Source organism: Phalacrocorax carbo, chromosome 1, assembly GCF_963921805.1.
Source record: "Phalacrocorax carbo chromosome 1, bPhaCar2.1, whole genome shotgun sequence".
NCBI classification, from domain to species: domain Eukaryota; kingdom Metazoa; phylum Chordata; class Aves; order Suliformes; family Phalacrocoracidae; genus Phalacrocorax; species Phalacrocorax carbo.
Window position 1 is genome coordinate 195,709 of NC_087513.1, and position 21,464 is coordinate 217,172.

Below are 21,464 nucleotides of genomic sequence, written 5' to 3' on the forward strand. Positions count from 1 at the left end.
CCATTTGTGGGTGATGCATCATCTCCATCCAGAGCTTTCAGCAGTGTGACTCTAATGGAGCTCTGAGCATTGAGTTCAGCAAGACTCACCCACCAAGAGCTGCAGAGAGCAGTGGTGAACCCATGGCTGGAGTGCTGTCCGGTGCACAGGTCTGTTGGCACACTCTGCCCAAGGCATTAGCCCTGTCCTTGCCTGTGCTCAGCTGAAGCCAATTGCTACTCTCCTTGGAGCCAGTCCCTAAGCTCTCAGAGTGCCTCAGGAGAAGTGGTGTCACTATATGGTGAGAGAGGTTTTTGCTAGCACACAGAATCATAGAATTTGCTGGCTCACAGAATTGTTTGGGTTGTAAGGGACCCTTAAAGATCATCTAGTCCAACCCCCCTGCCATGAGCAAGGGCATCTTTCACTAGATCAGGTTGCTGAAAGCCCTGTCCAATCTGACCTTGAACACTTCCAGGGTTGGGGCATCCACAGCTGTGTTTTCATTCTAACCTATGCCAGAGCAAAAGCCTCTTCCAGAGCTGCCTAAGAAGTTCCCTGCCCATGTCCTGGCCTTCCTGGGGACTGGATTTGGATGCAGGCTGAAGGAGCAGGCACAATCCCCTCTGTGCCGCCAGGAGTGCTGGGCACGCTGCTGGCCCTGCAGCAATTGCCAGCCTGCCTCTGACCCCAGCTAGCTCCAGCCCAGCCCCTCTGCTTTCGTGTGCAGAGCTCTTTCACTGTGCAGTGCACTGGAGAGTAGAAGCACCCTCTGCTGCCATGTCCTTCGCTCCAAAGGCAGCAACAGAAGGGGTTTCAGCCAGCCTCCCACCTCCCTGCCATCCCATGCTGTGCCTTGGGCCAATTAGTGCTGGGAAGAGCAAGTGTGAAGCAGGGAGGCTCAAAGGAGGAGGGGGAGCTGAGCTGTCCCTCTGATACTGGGCCCTGTTGCCCTAATACTTGCCCCTGTCAGGGCCTGGAGGATCTCAGCAAAGCACATTTATAGAAGTCTGCACATGGGGAAGGCAGCTCCCCGCTCCAGATGCAGCACAGCTCACGCACTGAGTGTGAAAAAGAGATACCACCTGCCTCTGCTTCCCTGCAGTGAGACCTGCACCTTGGGCATTGCACAGCATCCCCACGTGAAGCCACAGCAGCCAAGACTGCCCAATGGTAGGCAGGAAGCTGGGATGCCTGGATCCCCGCTGCAGCCCCTGAGGTCCGCCTAGCTGTCTGGTCCTCTGGCCTTTCCACGGTCATCATCCAAGCTCCTTCCTTGTGGAGGGCACATCACCACGCAGAAACTGCCTGCCTGTGGAGTCTCCTCAGCTCCTTTGCAGGACTTGGTTTCCCAGGCCTGCACTGTGGGGTGCCCTGGCATGCCTGGGAGCAAACTCTGCTAGAGCTGGGCAGCTCCGGCTGCCCTCCACATCTGCCCCCTTCCCCTGCCTCCTGTGGGTCCCCTGCATGGTCTCTACTATCCTCTTGGCTGTCAGACGGGAGGGACCAGATGGGCCCTGCCTCCGCCTGGCTCTGCACTCCTGTCTGGGAGACACAGCTTCCTGCTGCTTCCCACTCGCCAGCATTTGCATTGCACTTGTTCTCTGACCTTTGGAGAAAGCAACGCAGGCAGCAAGCTTTGTTCTGCACAGATGCCCCATGCTCCAAGGCACAGCACTTGTCTGAAGTCCCTGACCTGTGCCAGCCCCAGGTGGGGACCCCCCACGGCTCTGTTGAACCCCCTGCCTGCTCCCTGGGGCTGGTGTGCCCCTATCCCCCAGGAGTGTGTGTACCACCATTGACCTGCCCATTGCAGAGCACCCCCAGTTGGGACTCCTGCTTCACTGAGCCAGAGACTGTCATTTTGTGCTGGTTCAGCCTCCTGGACTGCACACCAACAGACCGACCTGCCTTATGTGCTTGCACACGTGGTGTCATACCTATGCATCTCTTTGCAGGCTGAGGCTCAGCCAGGACTAGCATGGCCTGTGGTCATTCAGGGTCGTGTTCATAAGCTTCTCATCTCTGCATGGACACAAGCATGGGTCCACTCCACAGGACTGCACTGGGACTTCCCTAAGGGGCAGAAGAAGGGATGGCTTCCTGTTCCTTGCGCTTGCCCTGGCTCAGAGGTGCTCACCTCCTTTGGCTGTGTGCATGTTGTGGGTCATTTGGATGTACAGACATTGGCATGGGGTTCCTCATTTTCCACACTACATGCGCTGACCGCTGCAGAAATCCTCTAAGCTGAGCACACTTTTGGCTGTTCTCCCCTGAGCAATGTCTCTTCTCCCAGCTCATACTGGCTCTATTTCACACTTGGTTGGTCTCAAGGGGAGCTGCCACATTCAATATGTCAGATGCTGCTCATATTGAGCTGCCCCGTGCCTGGGCTGTAATGTGAAGGAGCTCAGGAGTGGGCTGCCCCACCACAGCTCAGGGAGGCCTGGGAAAAGGTCTCCCACTCTGCCTTCCCTGGGGCCTGCTGGCCAAAAGGATGAGTTTTTGCCCCACTCACCCCACTGAGGCCCATCCCTAACAGTTTCATTGCTCCCTATGCTGTGCAGCCAGGATCTGGTTGCTTAATCTCTACCAGGACCTGTTCATGTGTTGTTTTGCCTAGGAGGGGTTTTTAGGGCTGTGAGCCCAGTACCCATCCCACTCCTGTGTCTAGGGTCCAGTCCCATTCCTATGACCCCAGGACCTGTTTCCCTCCTGTGCAGCTGGGACTTGTTCCTAACACCGTGGGACTGCAGGCGTTATCACAGCACCAGCTCTGAACTGCTGGTGTGAGCACTGCAGTACTCAGAAAATGCTTGGAGTCATGGGTCTGGGGGAACGTGTCAGCTTTATGGGAACAGTACGTTCTCGGCTCTCCAGGCTCATGAGGGAAATCCGGGAAGTTTGCCTTCATGAGCTAAAAAATGCCCAAAGAATTGTAACTAAACATCTCATGATCAAAACCAGGCCAAAGGCACAGGCAGAGCCTGGACGCTATTTCGAGCCTCTGAGGTGGCAACACTGACCTGGAAAGTCATAGGAAGACATCCCTTGGTGGCTGCACTCCCCTCAGAGAGTGGAGCAGGGATGTGTAGGAGCTATGGTCAGTGCAGGTCCCAGGGGTTGCTGAAAAGCTGTCCCACGGGTGGGGAAAGGATCCTTGCGAGGTCCTGCAGCTGGCTAGACAGGTCTATCTCCCCTGCGGCTCTCCCAAGCCAGGTGTGCCTGCTGCAGAGTGATTCCCACTGCCCAAAGGTGGGACAATTGTCAGGCAGGGACAAAGATACTGCCTGGGGTGAGGCAGCCTGTTCCTGGAGGAGGACGTGGCATTCAGAACTGGCACATGGGGCCCTACAGCTGCCAGACGTGGGTCCCTATGCAGCTCAGTCAGACTGTTGAAGGCATGCCTGACCTCCTTCCAGTGGACCCCACTCAGACACACATCCCTGAGCTGCACCGCGGCTGCATGCTGCTGCTGCATGCATGGAGACTGCAGAGTGGAGCAGCAGATGGGGCACACCAGGCTGGGCAGCCAGAGGCGGTATGGGGGCACGCCAGGGAGGGTAGGTGGAACGGGTATGGGGGCACACCAGGGAGGGCAGCAGGGTGGGAAGGGGTGTCCCCACAGGGTGCGCAGATGCAGCTGGGCTGGGCAGGGTGCCTCTTTCCTGCCACAGCTGTGCAAACAGTGCTGTGGCCTGGGCATGTGCTCCCTGGCTCGGCTCTGCACCCTGCCTTGGCTGCTCTGGCTCTGCCCAAGCTTGCCCCATCCACGCCTGGCCAGGGCAGACTGTGTGCCCCAGCAAGCGTCTCAGGCCAGGGCGCTGTCTGTCTCTCCATCTGCCTGTCTGTCCATCCAGCACTGCTGCGGACAGTGCTGTGGCGCTCTGCTCCGGCCTTGTAGCAGGGTTTCCTCCAGGCCTGCGGTGCTCCCACAGGAAAGGAGAATCTCTGCTCTGGCAAGGTGTTTCCTGGCTCCACAGATAAGATGCAGAGGCACATCCTGACCCCTGCAGATGCACACAGACCCCACAGCTGTGCATGACACCTACCCCATATGATGCACAGCACCCCATAGCACCCCAAACACGTGCATATGCAGCTGCGTGTGTGCACATGGGACCCTGTGGCCAGACCCTGTCACAGGACGTCTGCACGTCCTGGGCTGCTGCCTCAGTGTGGTTGTGGCAGGACGCCGGGCATACAGAGGGGCGGTAGCCTGGCAGGGGCCAGGAGTGTCCCCTTCCTGGCAGGAAAGGGGCTGAGCTGGCGGCCTCGGGTTTCCTGTAGGCTCCAGCGTAGCAGGCGCCAGGAGCCAGAGCAGCCTGTGCAGGAGCACGTGGGCCTGTGCCAGGTAGGGACACTGGGGCTGGGGGAACCCTACCACCCCCGAGCAGCATGGGGCTGGGGCACCTCTGCTCCCTGCGGGGCTGTGTGGATGGAAGACCCCTGTGGGGGGGCAGGCGGTTCCCCTGCTGGGGCCAGCAGGGCTGGGACTGTTCTGGTACCTCACTCTGGGGTCAGCGGGGTGGGCTGGCCCCGGTGCTTTGCTGTGGGCTCAGTGGGGCCGGACTGGCAGCGCAGGGCTGGAGCACAGCTCTTGGCTGTGGCTACGCCACGGGGCAGGTCTGTGGGGCAGCAGGGCGCAGGGCCGTGGGGCTGGGCCATAGGCGGTGGCTGTGCCGGGACCCCAGGGTGAGGAGCCCTGCCCTGCTCTCGCGGCGTCCCGCTGACACGGCCCGGCCCCATGAGCGCAGGACCTGCCTGCGCGGCCGTGGGGTGCCCCACGCGGGGGTGCGCTGGAGGCCAGCACTGCCCCCTGCCCCCGTCCGCAGGCCGCCACCCGCCGGCTCTTCCCGGGGCTTCCGCTGGCGGGGCCGCCGGCGGGGGAAGGCCGATCACGTCCCCGCGGGCGAAGGGGGCTGGAGGGCACCGGGGAGCGGGGGGGGGGGGAGCCCAGGGGAACGGGGAGAGCCCGGGGGGCCGAAGCGCCGAGGAAGCAGCGGGGGCGCGGCGCGCCGGGCAGCGGAGAGCCCGCGGTGGCGGTGGCGGCTGCGGGGCGGAGACCCCCGGGGCCGGTGCGGGGCCGGGGCCGGAGCGGCCGCCTCTGAAGTTTCCCTCTGCCCGCCCCTTCCCGCGCGCACCGGCTCCCCGTTGCCATGACAACTCCTTAAACTAACACCCGCTGCCGGCGGCGGGGGCCGAGTTCGCGGAGGATCCGCCGCGCGCACCGAACCGCTCCCCGCCCCGGCCCCGCCGCCCCCGCCTCTCCCGCAGCCGGCGGCCGCCGCTGCCCCCGGGCGCGCCGCGGCTATGGTGGCTCGGGCCCCGCCGCCCGCCGCCCCGCAGGTAACGAGCGGCTCCGGGGCCGGACTGCCCCGCGCGGCGGGGGCGGGGGCGGGGGCGGGGGCGGTGGCGGGGCCGGGGCGGGGAGCGCCGTGCGCGGTGCCGAGCCGGACGCCCGCGGCGGCGGGGTCAGCTCTGCGCGGGGGAGCGGGCGGCTGCGCTGCCCCGGGGGTCGCACCCCGGGCGACCGCCGAGGGTCCGGCTCCGGGTCCAGCTCCGGGCGCGCAGGTGCGCGTTCGGGCGGAGGGGCGGCGGGTCGCAGGGGCACAGGCGGGAGGGCTCTGCCCGCCGGCGGGCCGGACGCGTGGCTGCCGAGGGCTGGTGCCGCGGCGGGTCGGAGAGGCAGCTGCAGCAGCCCCCCGCGCGGGTGGAGCCGCGGCGGGTTTGCCGGCTGGGGCTGGGGGCTGTGCGCTGCCGTGTAGGGAGCGTCCGGGTGGGTGGGGGCCGTGGGGCAGCTGCGCGGGGCAGGGGCTCTCGGGCGCGGCGCCGTGGGGCGTGCAGGGGAGCAGGGGCTCTGGTTCGCGTTGGTGTGCTACCGGGTGGGGGCTGTAGTTCGCAGCGGGATGTATGTGCTGGGCATAGGGCTGTGGCGTGCAGCCCGGTGCGCTTGTGCCAGGGAATTTGGGCCGTGGTTTGTGGTTGGGTGCCCATCCCGGGAGTTAGGGGCTGTGGTGCACGGTTGGGTGTGTGGTGTGGGGAGCGGGGCAGTGGCTTGCATTGGGATGTCTATGTGGTGTGGCCGTAGCTGTGGTTTGTGGTGGGTTGTCTTGGGGGATAGGGGCCATGGCTTGTGTTGAGATGTCGGCACTTCAGGACAGGAGCAGCGGTCGGAACTGGGGTGCCTGTGCTGGACTGTGAGGTGCTTTGGGGCATGTGGACTGGAAAGTAGGGGCTGTGGCTGTAGCGGGAGTTTATTTTGGGGGCTAAGGGCTGAGATTTGCAGTAAGCTGAATGCGCTTGGGGGTAGCTGCTGTGGTTTGCAGCGGCACATGCATGCTGGGAAGTAGGGGCTGTGGTTTGTGGCTGGGGGTATGTGCTGTGGAACAGAAGCCCTGCTTTTCAGTAGCATGCAGGCAGGCAGAGCATGCATTAGAGGATGGGGACCATGACACCTGTGGTATGATCCAGAAGCATGTACCATTGCTTTTGTAACTTATGTTTGTGGTCCTTGTGTACTGGTGCGTAATTGGGTATATCTACCCTCCTGGCTTTGCACATACCTGTGTGTGATGCTCAGTGCACCATTTTTCTGTGTGCTCTGTTGTCTGTGTATAAAGCACAATTTGTGTAGTAAGTGATCTCCACTCCAGGCTGTCATGGATAATGAGCTGTTCTCTGGGCTTGGGGTGTGCTCAACAGTCCTGTGCATGGGATTTGTGTGGTTATGTTCTTGTGTTTGGGCCTCAGCTTGCAGTTTTGCCTGTCCCTGATGTCTCAGGGAACTGCTAGAAAAGAGAGAGCCTGCCACTCTCTTACTTTTACAAAACTGGGTCAAGGCAGCTGGAAACTCCAGAGCTGGGTTTGACTGCACAGGTACTGGTTGGTACCCTCTGGATGCTTCTGTAAATCATGAAGGGAGCAATGGATTTAAGCAAATAGGATTTAAACAGGAACTGAGCCTGCTGTTTCTTGCCTTGATGTCTACGGACAGGGATCCTCAAAGCCTTCAGCGATGTAAGGGTTACATCTGTCAGGCATCCGTGAGAAACATAGTCAAACATGAGACTAGCTTTGCAACTGTACCTATAGCAAGGCATGGTGGGAAAATATCTTGCAGCGTTAGCATGCAAGGTGTTCTTTAAGCTGTTGTGTGTTGTGTGTGTGGCAGAGTCTTGGGTTGTAAGAAGAGGAGCTGAGGGCTTGGGCACTGACCTCTGTAGGGCTCTGGTCTTCTCATGGCCTAGGCTTCCCAGAGGGTGCCTTTGCGCAGGGTGTGCAATCGCTCGTGGTGAATGTCTGCTGGGCTGGCCAAACGACATTTGCTGCAGCCCTCGCAGATGTGGATGTTGCACAAGACCCCATGCTCTGAGAGTGGGAGCTAGAGACCCTTGGACTGTGGGACTGGTGTGTGCATTGCTTGCATGCAGGTGACGAGGCTTGGGGCTCGACTTGCTGGGAACAGTGTGGGGCAGGGATGGCTCCTACCCAGGGCACGGTAGGGTCTTTCCCCCCAGAACTTTATAAACTTCACTAAAAACTTTCGTTGTCATCCTGTCTTAATAGTGACATGTAGGTAATGGAGACAAACCATAATAAGTTTCCGTAATTTTTTAAATACTGACACTTAAACGCATTACAACATTCTTGTGCATTTTGCACCTGCACAGTAGCCCTCTGTGGAGATTTTGCTGACTGTGCCAAACTTACAAGGTACGTGGCAAAAGGGGCTGACAGCAAAAAAAGAGCACAAAGGAGAATATTACAAGGTCCTTTTTTTCAGATAACAACTGGATTTTTTTCTGTTGTACAGCATATAACACCTGAATATTCATATAACATATAAGTACTCTTAATATTCTTAGTATTATGATATGAATAATGCATATCTGTACTATTTGTGTTTTGTACTCCGTTGTTCACTTAAACAATTATTGTGTTCCGAAGGTGCACACAAACAGACACACAGCAGCCCACTACAGAATATTCTGTTGAGTTTTCCACCAGCTAAAAATTATTGCTGCTGCCTCCGCACAGGAGTGCATAAGTGCATATGCAAATTATGAGGCACGTGTGTGCAAGTGGTGAGGAGCAGAGTATGGGGCTGTGGGGTGGAAGCGGGACCGGAGTGGCAGGCTGGGCTCCCCTTCCCATCTCGCAGAGCATGGCAAGGCATTTGTGAAGCTGGGGCATCCCAGTGGGGTGAGGCTCCCCGATGGAGGCACCACAGGAGCCCAGGGCGATGGCAAGCTGGTCCTGCCCTGGGGCGCAGCACAGAGCGCGTGGCTGCAGTGGGGCTTTGCAGAGCTGGGCCAGAGGCTGGCAATAGAGTTTGGGGTAGAGCTGAGCTCTCCCATGAGAACCGGGACAGGGACATGTGTGCGGTGGAGACGTGGGAGGGAGGCTGCTCCTGGCAGCTGCCTTTGGGACCGAGGAGTATTCCAGTGATGGGCTACAACTGGGAGGCCAGTCAGGAGGGCCAGCTGCCCAGCAGTGCTCCTGGCTCCTGCCCTGTTCTCCCTTTGTGCAGGAGACCAGGATTAGCTGCGAGGGGAGGCAGAGAAGCTGAGGTGAGCAGAGCCTTGGCGAAGGGAGAGGGTCCCCTCCCAGTCAGCAAGGGGGACCAGCTGTGCCCTGCCCCCCTCCAGCCTGCTGTGCATGCCTCCTTCCCCAGCTCAGTGGTGACTGGAAAGTGCTAGCCCGGGAGGTGCAATCTGGTGGCCTGGCTCTGCCCTTGGCATCAGGGACACAAGCAGCAGGAGCTGCGGGGTGCTGGTGGGGCTCGGCAGCCTCGTGGGGCTGGCAGTGCTGTGGAGCGGGAATCCCCTCTGCCATGGCAGACCTGGAGCAGGGGGAGGCCGTGCAGCTAAAACGAGTACAAAGAGTAAATTGCCATCCCACTCCTAAATGCAGCTGAGCTGCTGTAACTGTGACAACAGGCAAAAGCTCTGGTTCATGAGTGTCTTGGCTCCAGTTGGCAGCGTGGGAAGGGGAGGCAGCGCTGGCTTTGTGGAAGTCTCTCAAGGATCAACCCAAACTCTCAGGGGATGGGGTGCCTGTGCCACTAACAGCAGTCAGGCTGCCCACCTTGTTATGGGGAGCAGAATGAATGGGGACTTTCGTAACCCAAGAAGCAGGTTGATCAGGAGATTCTTCTATCATTAAATATTGAAAGATCTCTGCTGGCAGCATGTTCTCCCCTCCCTGACAGCAGCTCTGTGAGTTTGTGATTCTGGATGTGGTATGGACTCAGCTGTGACAGCACAGGGGACTTTAGGTGGGAATGGGGCTGCGCAGAGCCTTGAGTGGTGCCAGGGGACCATCAGAGCCAGCTTCTCACCACACTGAGCCCCTCCCCAAGCAGAGCTGAGCCCCCGGGACCTATGCAGGATGTGTTCTCCACAAGCAGCCTCCTGCAGCCTCAACTTGCCATGAGCCCTCCATGGTGGGGCCGGGCGGTTGTGCTCCAGCACAGCCCCTACTTTGAGGGGCTGCTCATTTGGAAGGAGCTGGTTATTTGGATTGCTCTTTCATGCCAAGGTGGCTGACTTTGCAAGCTCCAGAACAGCAGAGAGCTCTTGGTGGGCAGGTGTGGGTTTGGTGATTAGCTGGGCCTTGTTTGTACTGAGAAACCTGAGGGTGCAATTTGGTTCAGGGCTGCACTTCTCCCCAGGAAAGAACTGATGGTTCCTGGGCCCACCTCCCTACACCTGCTCCCCCACTTGGGGACTGCAAGGCTCCCTCCCCCAGGAGATGCCGGCATTCTTGCCTTATTTAAGGGGTGGTTTAGACTTCCAGGTCTGCATTCTTCTGCTTTTTATAGGCATTCTCAGGGGAGTGCAATGAATGGCAGGAAACGCAGCGGCCCCGCAAGTGCTCAGCCCTGGACGCTATTGTTCGGCACTGGCGGAAGCTGGCCACGGGGACCTTCCGCTGCCCAGAGGAGGCTCAGCGGAGGCTCAGCCATGTCCTTACAGTGTGATGTAATGTTTCCTGGCCTTGGCAGAAAGGGACTACAGCTCCCAGCGTGCGTGGGGATACAGCACACTGCATGCTAGGGCTCGGGGCCTGCAGGCTGTACCCCTTCCTCGATGTCTTCTGCTTCACTGCAGGGTCACAGATCCCTGGAGCTGTGGCAGGAGCCTGCTGGGACATAATGGACATACTTAGGCTTGCCCTGACTGTCTGCTCACCTCCAGCCTGAGTCCCACAGGCCCATGGGGGCCATGTCGAGCAGCTGTGCCTGACCAGGCTGTGCCAGGCAGTGCCACGCTACGGTGGCAATTTAGCAGTGGTGTGGCCAGACCAGTGTGTGAGCTTGGTCTTGTGCAGGGATGTGCAGCTGTGTCTGCCTGTGGCACCGCAGCCCTTGGCCCGGGTTTGTGGCTGCCCTATTGCTGGGGAAGGCTTTGTCTGCATTTCTTGTCTGGAGCAGCTGGAATGGATTCCTTAACGATGCTTGTGAGAGGGACCAAGTGGCATTGTCCCTTTGTGGGGTCAGAGCCCGGAGGCGTCAGGAGGCAGAAACGGGCACGTCCCCTGTGTATCATAACATCATGGACAACTCTCTGTGCAGAGAGGCATTCCCACAACCCTCCTGAGAGAGGAGTTTCCAGATGCTTCCCAGCTCCCAGTTCTGTCTTGGGGACAGTTTTACTTCCACTGCCTTGTCATTTCTGATCATGTTGTGTTTGTTGGACTGTTGGGAACCAGCTTCTGTACTTACTGTGAGTCTGCAGTCCTTGCCTCTTATCCCGGAAAGGGAAGAAGCTGAACGAAAAGCAGGGAGTCTGGACATTCGTGATAAAAGAGTCAGACTTAGACAAGGAAAAGGCAGAATTGCCATCCATGAGCAAGAGGAATAACAGCCTCCCTGGAGCTCTCCCTGCTAGCCTGAACAAGGGCCCTCTGGCTCCACAGACAGCAGGATCCTCAGGGACTGTGAGGACTAGGATCCTGGCAGTGTGCAAGCTGCAGTCTAAATACATCGCAGATCATCTGCATAATTTATTCTTCTGTGAAGAGTTTAATTTATCAGGTCCAATAATAAACTCATAAGTCTCTTTTGCCTGTTATCAGGGTTGGGAGAAGATGCTCATATTATAAGCATTTAATTTATCTCCTGAGCTGCTTCCCGTGCAGATCAGTGCCTTTGACATTACTGGATGTATATTCCCATCATTGATGTTCCATGGGGCCCTCACCACCTGAGGACATAAAAGATGGTGCTTGAGAGGCCCAGGTCAGGAGGGACCCAGGAGGTGGTTGTGCTGGTCCTGATCTGCCCTGGAGGTCAGGGTGGGATGGAGGGAGTGTGGGTGAGAGCCAGGAGGAAGAGCCATCCTGCTGGAGATGGAGCAGGGCTGCTGCCAGTGCTGGGTGCTGCTCTGCAGTTCAGAGCCACCCTTTGGGACTGTCTTGCTGCCTGGCCTGCCTCTGGCACTGCCCTGGGGCTGCAGAGGGGCAGTGGCTGTTGTGGGAGCTGGGGACCAGCTGCCTGCACTGAGGGGTGATCCTGCTGGCTGTCACAGGCTGCAGTGGAGCTGGTAGGAGAGGGCTGCACAGCCTTGCCACATTGCTGCCGCTAGTAACTTTGGTTGGTATCCTCTCCCAAGAAACCTTTAGATCTGTCTGGGAACTTGCACTTTTCTGAGCCTCAAGGGCTTCCTGTGGCATTGAGCTACACCATCTAGGTACGCTGATGTGGAGAATTATTTCCTTTTCTTAGTGTGAGATCCCACGACATTTTTGCTGCCCTCGTGCTGTGAGATGAGAAGAGCAGAAGCGTCGTCTCCTTTCTGCAGACTCTTCAGGATGTTACAGCCTTTTATCTGTGTCCCCTCTTATTTGCCTCCTTCTAAGGCAGCAATCTCTGTTCTTCCCTTTCTCTTTTTATGAAAGTTTTTTTTTGCCCGTTGGTCATTCTTGCTTCCTGTTTCTGAGTCCCCCTTGGTTTTGCATTTTCCCAGGGAACCTGGTGCCCAGTCCTGCACCTATTAGACACGTGGGACTGGGCCCAGGATGATGGCTGTGCAGGCAGGTATTCCTCATGTGCTCTCTTGCCCATTTTGCTCCCTGCGCTCCCCCAGCCCTCCCATGCCTGGGGGGATGGTGGTAAAGTGCAGCCTGTGCTTGGCTGGGTCGGGATGAGGTGCTGCTGGGGGCTCGCAGCTCAGCTTTCCAGGCTTGTGCTGTGGCTGTGACAGCAGCTGTCACAACCTGAGGCCTTGGTGTGTATTTCAGGAAGGCTCCTGTGCTCCAGATGACTGCTGCATGTATGTGGTTTGGTTAGCTGTCCATCTGAAGCCTGTGTGGAGGCTCAGAGGGTGTAGAGCTGGGCCACGAGGCATGATGGGGTGTTCGGGTTATGCTGCCTTTGGTGACATGTAGCTGTATCCACGTTGCGTAGTTCCAGCCCAAACCCACCGTGTCCCTGGGCTGAGGCTGCCTGCAGGTGGCGGGGTGACCTGGGAGCATGAGCTGCCAGAGATGCCTTTGGTGGATGGAGATGCCTTTGGTGGACGGGGAGTTCCTGCTCCGCAGTACCACACAACCCACCCCCTTATCCAAGCCTTCTAATTGCAGCAAAAAAGTGGTGGGGTGGGAGGGCTGGGGCTGGTCTGTGCCCTTCCCTGGCTTTGGGACCATGCTCTGTGCTGCAGCGAGGGATTTTGGATGGCACATGGGTGGGAGGGAGGCTGTGTAAGTGTCCCAGCCTGTGCCTCCCTGTGCCCAGGGCTGTTACCTTGCAGGCTCTAAGCTTTGCAAGGCTGTGGTCACTGAAGTTTGATGTTCCTGCAGGCACAGCAGTCCCCTGCCCCACTGCCTGCCCTGCTCAGTCTTGGTATGCCCAGTGCTAAGGGACAGGAGAGATACTCTGTTCACTATGGTCACTAAATGTCCAAGGAGGACACACACATGCCCTGTGCTATTTTGTTTAGGTCCCACATAAACAGCTGTGGTAGGTTTCTTCTGTTTTCATGGCACAGGTGTCCTGTGAGCTTTTCTCAGGAGAGGAGTCAGTGGGGCAGTGGCAGCTGTGTCCGGAGCATCCTGCTACGGCCTCACTGGGATGTCATTTTCCAGAGGCACACAATAGCTACTGGGTTTTCCAGGTGCATCACAGTACCTGTGATCCCTCTACCAGTGGAGGCTGGAGTATATATTATAAAATGTTTAAAGCCTCGTGGCACCCCAGATGCCCATGTGGCGCACCACGAGCTCTCTGCAAAAACAGGATCCTTACAGTGTCCCCTTCCCCCTGTAGTACCTTGTACTTGCTGACACCAGCTGCAGCACAACAGGCGTGCTCCGAGAAATCCCAAGTCATACATTTTTAATTTTCTACAACATAGCAGCCATTTCAGCCACTCACCCAGAAAGCATCTTTAATGAGAAGTAAGGAGAGAGCATGCACATTTCAGCACATAAGAGAGCAGAGGCATTATGGATCCACTTTTCTCTTTTCCTGACTGCCCATAGCTGCTCCTGATTTTAGCCTGCGGCACATGCCCTGTTGTATTCTGGAGGTGGGCTCAGCTGGGCCCTGATCCTCTGTTGCTCGTCCAGAAAAAAAGAATGAGAGGGTTGACCCTGTGGAGGATCTGACCCTTAGCATTGCTGGCATTTCAGCTTGAGCCTGCTTCTGCTCTCAAGCTGCATCAGAGATGCTCTGCTTCCTGCTCTGAGTCTCAAGACTCTGCCTGGGAGCACATGAGCCAGGGTGGGAGAGGTGCTTGAGAGCCCCCGCTGCCCCAGCGTGGGAGAGGTGCTCAAGGACCCCTGCTGCCCCAGCGTGGGAGAGGTGCTCGAGGAGCCCTGCCAGCCCAGGACAGCTGTGTCTACCTTCCCTGGCACTTTGGCCTGGGCTGTTACCTTGGGAAGCTGCATTGCCCTCATGAGTGGCCCCACTGAGCCATGCTATGGGGCCAGTGGAGGCAGGGGTCTGCCAGTCCTCCAGCCTGCCTGGGCAAGGGGCAGAGCCCCTGTGGCTCTCCTTGGGGAGCAGCAGGTGTGCACCCTGTCCACGGGGTGAGGATGGGCTTGTGTGGGCGGGAGGGCTTGGAGTGCATTGCTCCTGATGTGTAAGAAGGCCAGGGATGCTCTGCTGTGCCGGGGCAGCAGGTGGTGGTGCAAGCTGTAGGTGACCTTGCCTCTCTCCCTGGTGACCTGCAGAAGGTTTGCCCTGGGGATGCTCTGGTTCCCAGCCCTGCAAGTTCCACACTTCCCTGCGGTCCTGAGGCTGTATCTGCTGTCTGCATGGGTGCAGCGTGCCTGGGGGCCATGCAGGTAGTGCTGCACTGATGCTGTCCTTGCTCTCTGTTGTCCGCAGGTTGATGAAAAGGGAGTGCTGTGACCCTGTGCCCGTGACTGTCATTTCAGGTAAGCACTGTTCTGTCCTTCCCTTTCTGCCTTCAGAAATGCCATGGGCTTCCCAATAGGATGTGGTGGGGAGAAAGCACAGGCTGGTGAGAGCCCTGCAGCCTTGTCCAGGGAGGGGATGGTCTATCTGGGGCAGGGGGGACAGGGACCCTGGCTGTGGTGCTTGGGGGCAGCCTCATGGAGGGCTGAGGACAGGAACAGGGCTTGTGAGGGCTGGAAAGGATGGCAGGGCTCAGGCTGGAGGGCACAGGATGTCTTTAGGTAGGCTGCAGGTGATGCAGAAGCAGTTGTGAGGCAGGGGTAGGTCATTACTACATGACGTGCTTTGAGGATGCATCAGGAGGAAGGGTTCTGGGGGAGACTGGCTAGCCAGGTCTGCCTGGGCCCATCCAGCTGGGATCCAGGGTGCCCTCTCTGACGGGATCCCCCAGGCCTATCCAGCTGGGATCCAGAATCTCTGTCTGGGACAAGTACCACTGGTGTCAGAGGACAGGAGGGTTCCTGCACATCACACAGGTGTGGGTGCTTCTTCCAACCCTGGCTACTCAGATGCTGCCTCATGCAGTGGGGCTTTTTACTGTCCTGCCTGAGGACGCCGGACCCTTTGCAAGCACTGCCCATCCCCAGAACTGGTGTGGCTGGTGGGCATGTCACCCCACAGCTGTACTGATGGGCTGGGTGCTACATGCATGCTGCCCTACAGACCAGGGCAAGGTCTTGATGGGAGCTGAGTGCAAATGTGCAGCATATGCACATTTTCTTTGGCCGCGCTGAGCTATTTAGGCTTTTGGTGGTCTCTGTGGCTGCTGTCAGGCTGGCAGAGGGGAGTTGCAGTGCCATGGTGTGAGGCCAGCCGGCTCCATATGTGCACAGTAAACTTGCAGCACCATTAATGGCGGGTGCCAGACCTCATGACCCACAAAGGGAAGAAAAGCAATGGTGTATGCCCCTACCCCAGGACGCCAGGCCAAGGGCACGGGTGGCACATTCTTCCTCCCAGGGCACTGAATGGATGTGGGCAGGGGAGGGATGCAGCAGTTGCTTGCTGTGACTGTGGTAGGGCCAGGGCCTGGCACAGAAGGAGGAAAGGGCAGCCAGAGCCACACTGGGGACAGGGAAGCATGAGGGACCACACAGGAGAGAGGAGCGGGGAAACTACTGCCGACAGCTGGCAGAGAAGTAGCTTGAGCTATAAGACACAGCTGGGGAAAGGTAGGGTAGATGTTCTGTGGGAGTGGGACTGGTCTGTCCCCTGCCTGCCTTACGTTCTTTGCTTGGTGGTAGGCCCAGTCTCCTGCCCTGAGTTGTGCACTGCCCTGGCCTCTGCATGCTCCTTGGAACAGCCTTCTCTCTTCCCTCTCCACAGAGGTTTCTGGGTGCCTAGCAAGGACGCCAGCCCCTACCTGGCACACTACCAGCTGGTTCCTGCCAGTGGAGGGTCTGGCTGATGCTGTTCCCGCTCCAGGTGTGCACACCTGGAGTTTGCCCCTGAGGGTGTGTTCCCACCTACTGCTTAGCGTGCACCAGTGCAACCAGTGCTGGAGCTTGCAGAGGAGCAGTTCTCCAGCTTCTGCCTGTGTTCCCAGGCTGACCTGCCAACCCCATTCACTGCAGACATTGTCACGCCCCACCCCAGGGTTGGGATGAGCTGAGAAGCAAGGGACCCCTGTGCACGTCTGCACCATATGGACACCTCTGTGGGACTGGGGCTCAGAAAGTCCCAGCCTCACCCAGCCCATTCTCCCAGTGCGCTAGGCAGGCTGAGCTGTGGTGTGCAGCAAGCAGTGTATGTCAAGCTTCGGGATGAAGTCTTGGAAACCAGATGATGAAACAAAGGAAACATAAAATGCTAAAGCACAAGAATAGTGGGTGCTTTTTCTGGCTTCAGCAGGCTCTTTTCAGAGCTTGCAGCTTTGTTCCAGGACCCTGAAATGTGTTGCCACTTCACCCTTTAAATCCTCCAGATAATTCAGCTGCCCATGCAGGGCTGGCTGTGCTGCGTGGGCCAAGCCACGTGGGCTGTGCTACGTGTTTCCGTGCAGGGGCTGGCTGCGCTGCGTGGGCTGTGGTGTGTGGGCTGTGCTGCGTGTTTCCGTACAGGGAAGTCACCGTGCTGTGCCTTGCTGTGCCAGGCAGTTCAGGGCTGGGGAGCTGCTGCGCTGCGAGGGGTGCTTTCCCGCAGGGCTGCAGGGCCGTGCCAGTTGTCTAAGCACTGGCTGCCGATGCAGAGCAGGTGCAGTCTTGGAATATGTGCAGTGGGGATGAATTATGTTTGTACTGAGATGTGGGCATTTATCCAGACTATTCTTCTACTGGCTTGTGTGTTCAATGAAGTCAGTCCTGCCTGGTCCCAGAGCACATCCATGGCTTACAGGGCCCAAATCTGATTGCTGTGGCAGCATAATTTCTGAACACTTGCAGCAGATCACTCCACAGAAGACGGCGCTCTGGCCCCCTTGTTCTGCAGCAGAACAGCAGACCCCAGTGGGGGCAGGACCCCGTAGAGCTGGGCTTGGCGAAGGCAAGCCCTGTTGCAGGGCTTTGTTCCTAGCCCTGATGGGGAAGGACCGTCCTTCCCTTCTACAGCAGGAGCTCAAGTCTGTGGGACATGGGGAGGTTTCTCGGTATCTGCAGGAGGCTGTGGCCAAGTCAGGAGCCTGGCTCAGTCCTGCCCCTCTCTGTCCCTGCCATGGCTGCCTGGATGGCTGCTGCCTGGAACCTCTTCCCCAACTCCTGCCAGTGCAGCAGCTCTGCCTTGTGCTGGCCCTGTGCTGCCTCTGCGAGGTGGGACAGGGCTGGAGGCAGGGCTGGGCAGGGGCGCAGGGAGAGGAGGGATGCCAGAGAGGCGATTAGCAACTCAGTCCCAGACAAACAGATGGAGGCAGCGTTATCCTATTACCTAAGGGCTAAGCGGGAGAAGCTGAGAGGTGTGTTCAGGCTGGCTGATCAGTGGGTGCTCTGGGCTCCTGCAGCAGCAGGATGTTTTTCTGGGGTGGCAGCCACCCTGACACCAGCTCTGGATAGTGTCTGCACCTGGGCAGCACCGAGTCCCTGGGAACAGGTCAGATATACACTCCTAGACACGGGGTCAGTACTGGCAGCACTGTACCCTGTTCTCTGCTGCTGGGGCCCAGAGCTTTGGCAGGGAGGCCAGGGCGCTGGCAAGGTTGGGATGCTGGCGTGGGGCAGGGCCAAGACCATCACAAGTGAGGTTGAGCGAGGGGATGGTGATGGGACTTTGCTGGTGATGATGATGAGGGGGCGGTAGGTCCTGGCAGCAGCAGGGCTGTCCAGGTTGCTTTGCAGATTGTATAATTCCTGGAGGTCCTTGGGTTTCTTGCTTCTTGCTGTGTCATGCTCCTCCTAAGCTGGAGCCAGGAGGGCAGAGGAATGGTGCAGGATTGCAATAGGTATAGGGCAATCCTCAAGTCTGTGCAGCCCTACAGCTATGCAGAATGGCAAGCTGGATCAGCCTGGGTCGTGGCATTGCCCACACATCGAGGGGCTGGGTGTTTACATGGCTGTGCTGCTGTGGGTCTGTGCCTGCTGCCCACTGTGCAAGGACACAGAGGTGCTTGCAGAGATGAAGGTGGGAGTTGTGGGAACCTAATGCTTGGGTTTACTTGTCCTTGGGCTTTACCATCTTCCTGGGCTGTGCTTACCTACAGTTTTGCCCAGTGGTGGTGTGGGGAGATGGAGGGAGCAGATGTGCTTTCTGCCAGCTTGTCCATGGTGGGGCAGGCTCCAGGGTCTTGTTCCTCCTGGCTGTGTCCTCATTTGTGTCTGACCCAGGCATGTTTGTCTCCTGCGTCCGTGGACTGGGAGTGTGTGTGTGGTCCTTATGCTCTGGCTCCATGTGAGGAGCTGATGGGGGTTCAGTAGCCTGTGGGACAGGAGGAGATACCAGTCCATCCAGTGCATAGCTCTGGACAGAGGTGTCTGCGGCCTGGCTGGTCCATGGGACTCTGGAAGGATCTGACTCCCTGCTCTGGTCTTGGTGGTGAACTGCTCTTGTAGTACTGTGGATGGTGCAGTGCCACAGCCAGGAGAGGTCTGTCTCTGTCCCCCCTGGTTCTGCAAGGCAGTGTGACCTGCTGACTGGGCAGGCAGCAGGCTGCAACATGGGTGCAGGATCGCAGGTGCAGGATTGGGGGACCCCAGCTGGGGGTGCACAGGGCCTCACACGTGCTCCATGAGAGCGTGTAGCTGTCGTTACCAAGGTGACTGTGTTAAGTGATGTTCCTATGGCTACGCACCACTCGCGCGCAGAGTTACTGCCGGGAGAGTGTGCAAAGGCCCCAGGATCCCCGGTGCCTCCCAGTGAGGCTGTTCTCACTGCAGGCATCCCCTGGCTCCTGCTCTGGAGACGCCTTCCTGGGGTGGGGGAGGCTGCATGGGCAGCTCTCAGTGCTGAGCTGCCCCGTGGGCTGTGGGCTCTGCTGGGCTCTGCAGACCCTGAGTGCCCGAGGCTGGGCCAGCCGTACACTGCCCCCGCTGGGTCTCCATGCCTAGCAGGGAAGGACCTGCGGTTTGCAGACACCCCTGTTGCAAGAGGCTTGGGGCAGGCCCTGTGTGGTGATGGGACTCTGAGGACCCCTCCCCACTAGAGCAGCTGTCACCACATCCCTGGGGTCCTGCATTAGTGGTGCCAGCTCCTGTGAGGTGCCCTCACAGCACACGGAGCCCATGGGTCCCAGCTGCATTGCAGGGAAGTAGGTCCTGCAAGCTTCAAAGTCTCTGCTACCTCTGCCTTTCCCCAGGCTCCGTTCCTCCCTTCCGCCAGGTGCACCCTGAGGTGGGGTCCTGTGGGGACAGGCTGGGGTGCTGTGTGGCCTGTGGGCTGACTCTGAGCACATGCTGCACAGGGAACTGTGAGGGCAACCTGGGAGGAGCAACCATGGTCACTGATGCTTCGCCAGGAACCGGGACATATACAGAGGGGGCCATGGAGCAGGAAGCAATGGAGACTTGCTCCATCTCTGATGGAGAAGAGCTTGGGGAGAGCTGAGACATATGTCAGTTGGAGAGGGAGAGAGGATGCCTGGGAAGTGGTTCTCCGCTCTGGATTTGTACTGGAGTGAGCCAGGCTGGGAGGCTTGAGGGACTGTCTTCACATGGCCAGGGCAGCTGCTTGCATCTTGCTGCTGCTGTGGGAGCCTGGAGCCCCAAAGAGTTGTTCTCCCTGGGGGCAGTCAAGGATGCACAGAGCCCAAGGAATGAGGCTGGGATGCTACAAACCCCAAACTGCCTGAGAGTTAGCCATTCCTGTGCAAGACCAGGAGCTGGCTATCTCAAAGAGGGTGAGGAAGCAGGCAGAGTGCATGCAGCAGACCCAGGGGAGGGGTGTGTGTGTGTGACAGAAGCCTGGATTTAAGACCCCAGACATATGGCCGGGGCTGTGTGTGCAGTCTGATAGGGCTGGGTTGCAGACTTTTCACTCCAGCCCCCCATTCCTGCTTTTGTGTCATTGTTCATCACTGCTTCTGCTTTACAGGAACAGCTAGAGCTCTGAGCTGCTCCTACTAAAAGCCAGCAGGACAAAATGGGCTTGTTTTTAACCTGGGTGAGCTCCCTGGGCCAGCTGGTGGCGTGGGCTGCCTGTGTGTCTGCATGTCCAGCCCAGGGGTGGCAGTGAGTGCACAGGGATGGGGACAGAGACCAAGCCACTGTGTCCCAACATTGCCACTGAATGCCTGTGTGTTGCAGCCTCAGCATGCATGTGCTGTCCTGCCTGCCACACCACCACACTACCTTCCCAGCCTGCCAAGGGAAGGGGGTATGTGGCCAGGCAATGTGCAGGGCTGAGCCTGGCAGCGGCTGTGCTGCCCCAAGCCACGCTCAGGGCTGTGTGGCCCTGGCGTCAGATAGCGACTGCTAAGGACAGCTCTTGGGAATGCCTGTGCCAAAGACTATTGCCCCAGGACTCTGCAGGCAGGGTCCCCTGCAAACTGCCACTAGCCATGCACTGCAGCTGCCTCCACGTGTGCATGTGCTGGCGGAGTTCAGGGGTGCCCCTGCCTCTTTGCTGAGCACTCAGAGACACAGAAGAGCCCTGGTGTTCCTGGGCCTGCACTGTATGGGCAGAGGATGCTGCTCTTTATCCTGCTGCCCTTCACTAGGGACAGCAGTGCTCTGCTGTCATGCCAGGAAAGCCAAACACTGCTGCAGCGGGTTTGCTCCCAAGCGTGGTGCATGGCGGGACTTGCCCTTTAATCATGCACACATGCCCAGTGACCCACTAACCCTGGCCAACAGAGAGAGGGGAAAATCAATTCGCAGGAGGATTACCCGTCAGGCCCTGCAGGACACTGCAGCCACGTGCGTGCTGATCAATGAGCACTGCTCCCTCTCCCTTCGCTCATCAGCTCTGTGCATCCTGACACTCAGTCTGGGGTCACCTTAAGCACAGTCCTGTGCCTGCCCATGCCTGCATAGATCAGCTCTGGAGGACACGGGCAGTGATGGCAAAGGACAAGGTTGGGCTGGTACAGACTGCTTTGTGCTACCTGTCACGTGGGGCTGGGATGGAGCCATGGCAAACAGCAGGGCTGACTGACTTGCTTGTGCCCAGATAAGCAATGAGGACAGCTCTGGCGTTGCAGAGCCCTAGCTCTGGGCAGGGCCCTGCCTGGGAGCCCCAGGCATGGAACTGGCAGGATACCAAGGACCAGCCCTGGGTCAGTGGGAAGGTGGTCTGTGGGAGCCCCAGACTTCCGACACACTGTGTGGGGCACTGAGCTCAGGCCCGGTGGTGGGAGCAGAGCGGCACAGTCCCTCCTGCTCTCCATCCCCCGTCCACGGAGGCTACTGTGCCTTCTACAGTGCCTGCAAACGTCGACCATGCATTCCAGCGGCAGCTGTAGCTGCCCCTGGTAAATCAGTAACGTGTGGCCTCTGCAAGAGGATGCCTCTGCTTGTCCTGTGGGCATTGCCAGCCAAGTGAAAGCGGACACTCCCCAATCCTTTGAGGTGAGGGCTTGACTCCCTGCAGCAGTGTGGGATGGCTGGGGACTCTGGGCAGGGCTGTTAAATGTGACCCAGGGCCCTCTGGTCCTGGGAGGAGGACTTAGGGGTGACGAGGAGCTTTCACAGCACCTGAA

General features: G+C 58.6%; 1 protein-coding gene across 11 annotated transcripts in view; it reads left to right on the top strand.

Moving 5' to 3' along the window:
• Positions 1-4,216: 4,216 nt before the first annotated feature.
• The window catches only part of SHANK3 (SH3 and multiple ankyrin repeat domains 3), a 403,098-nt gene continuing 385,850 nt past the window's right edge, over positions 4,217-21,464 (top strand). For 4 of the 11 annotated variants that reach the window (XM_064441069.1, XM_064441094.1, XM_064441075.1 and 1 more), the window contains exons 1-2: positions 4,218-4,333; positions 14,315-14,364. The gene's annotated coding sequence lies outside the window, so the exon portion shown is untranslated. Of the gene's footprint in view, positions 4,334-5,156; positions 5,329-5,479; positions 5,554-14,314; positions 14,365-21,235; positions 21,334-21,464 lie in introns of those variants that run through there. The other 7 variants (XM_064441122.1, XM_064441112.1, XM_064441085.1 and 4 more) reach the window with 5 other exon arrangements.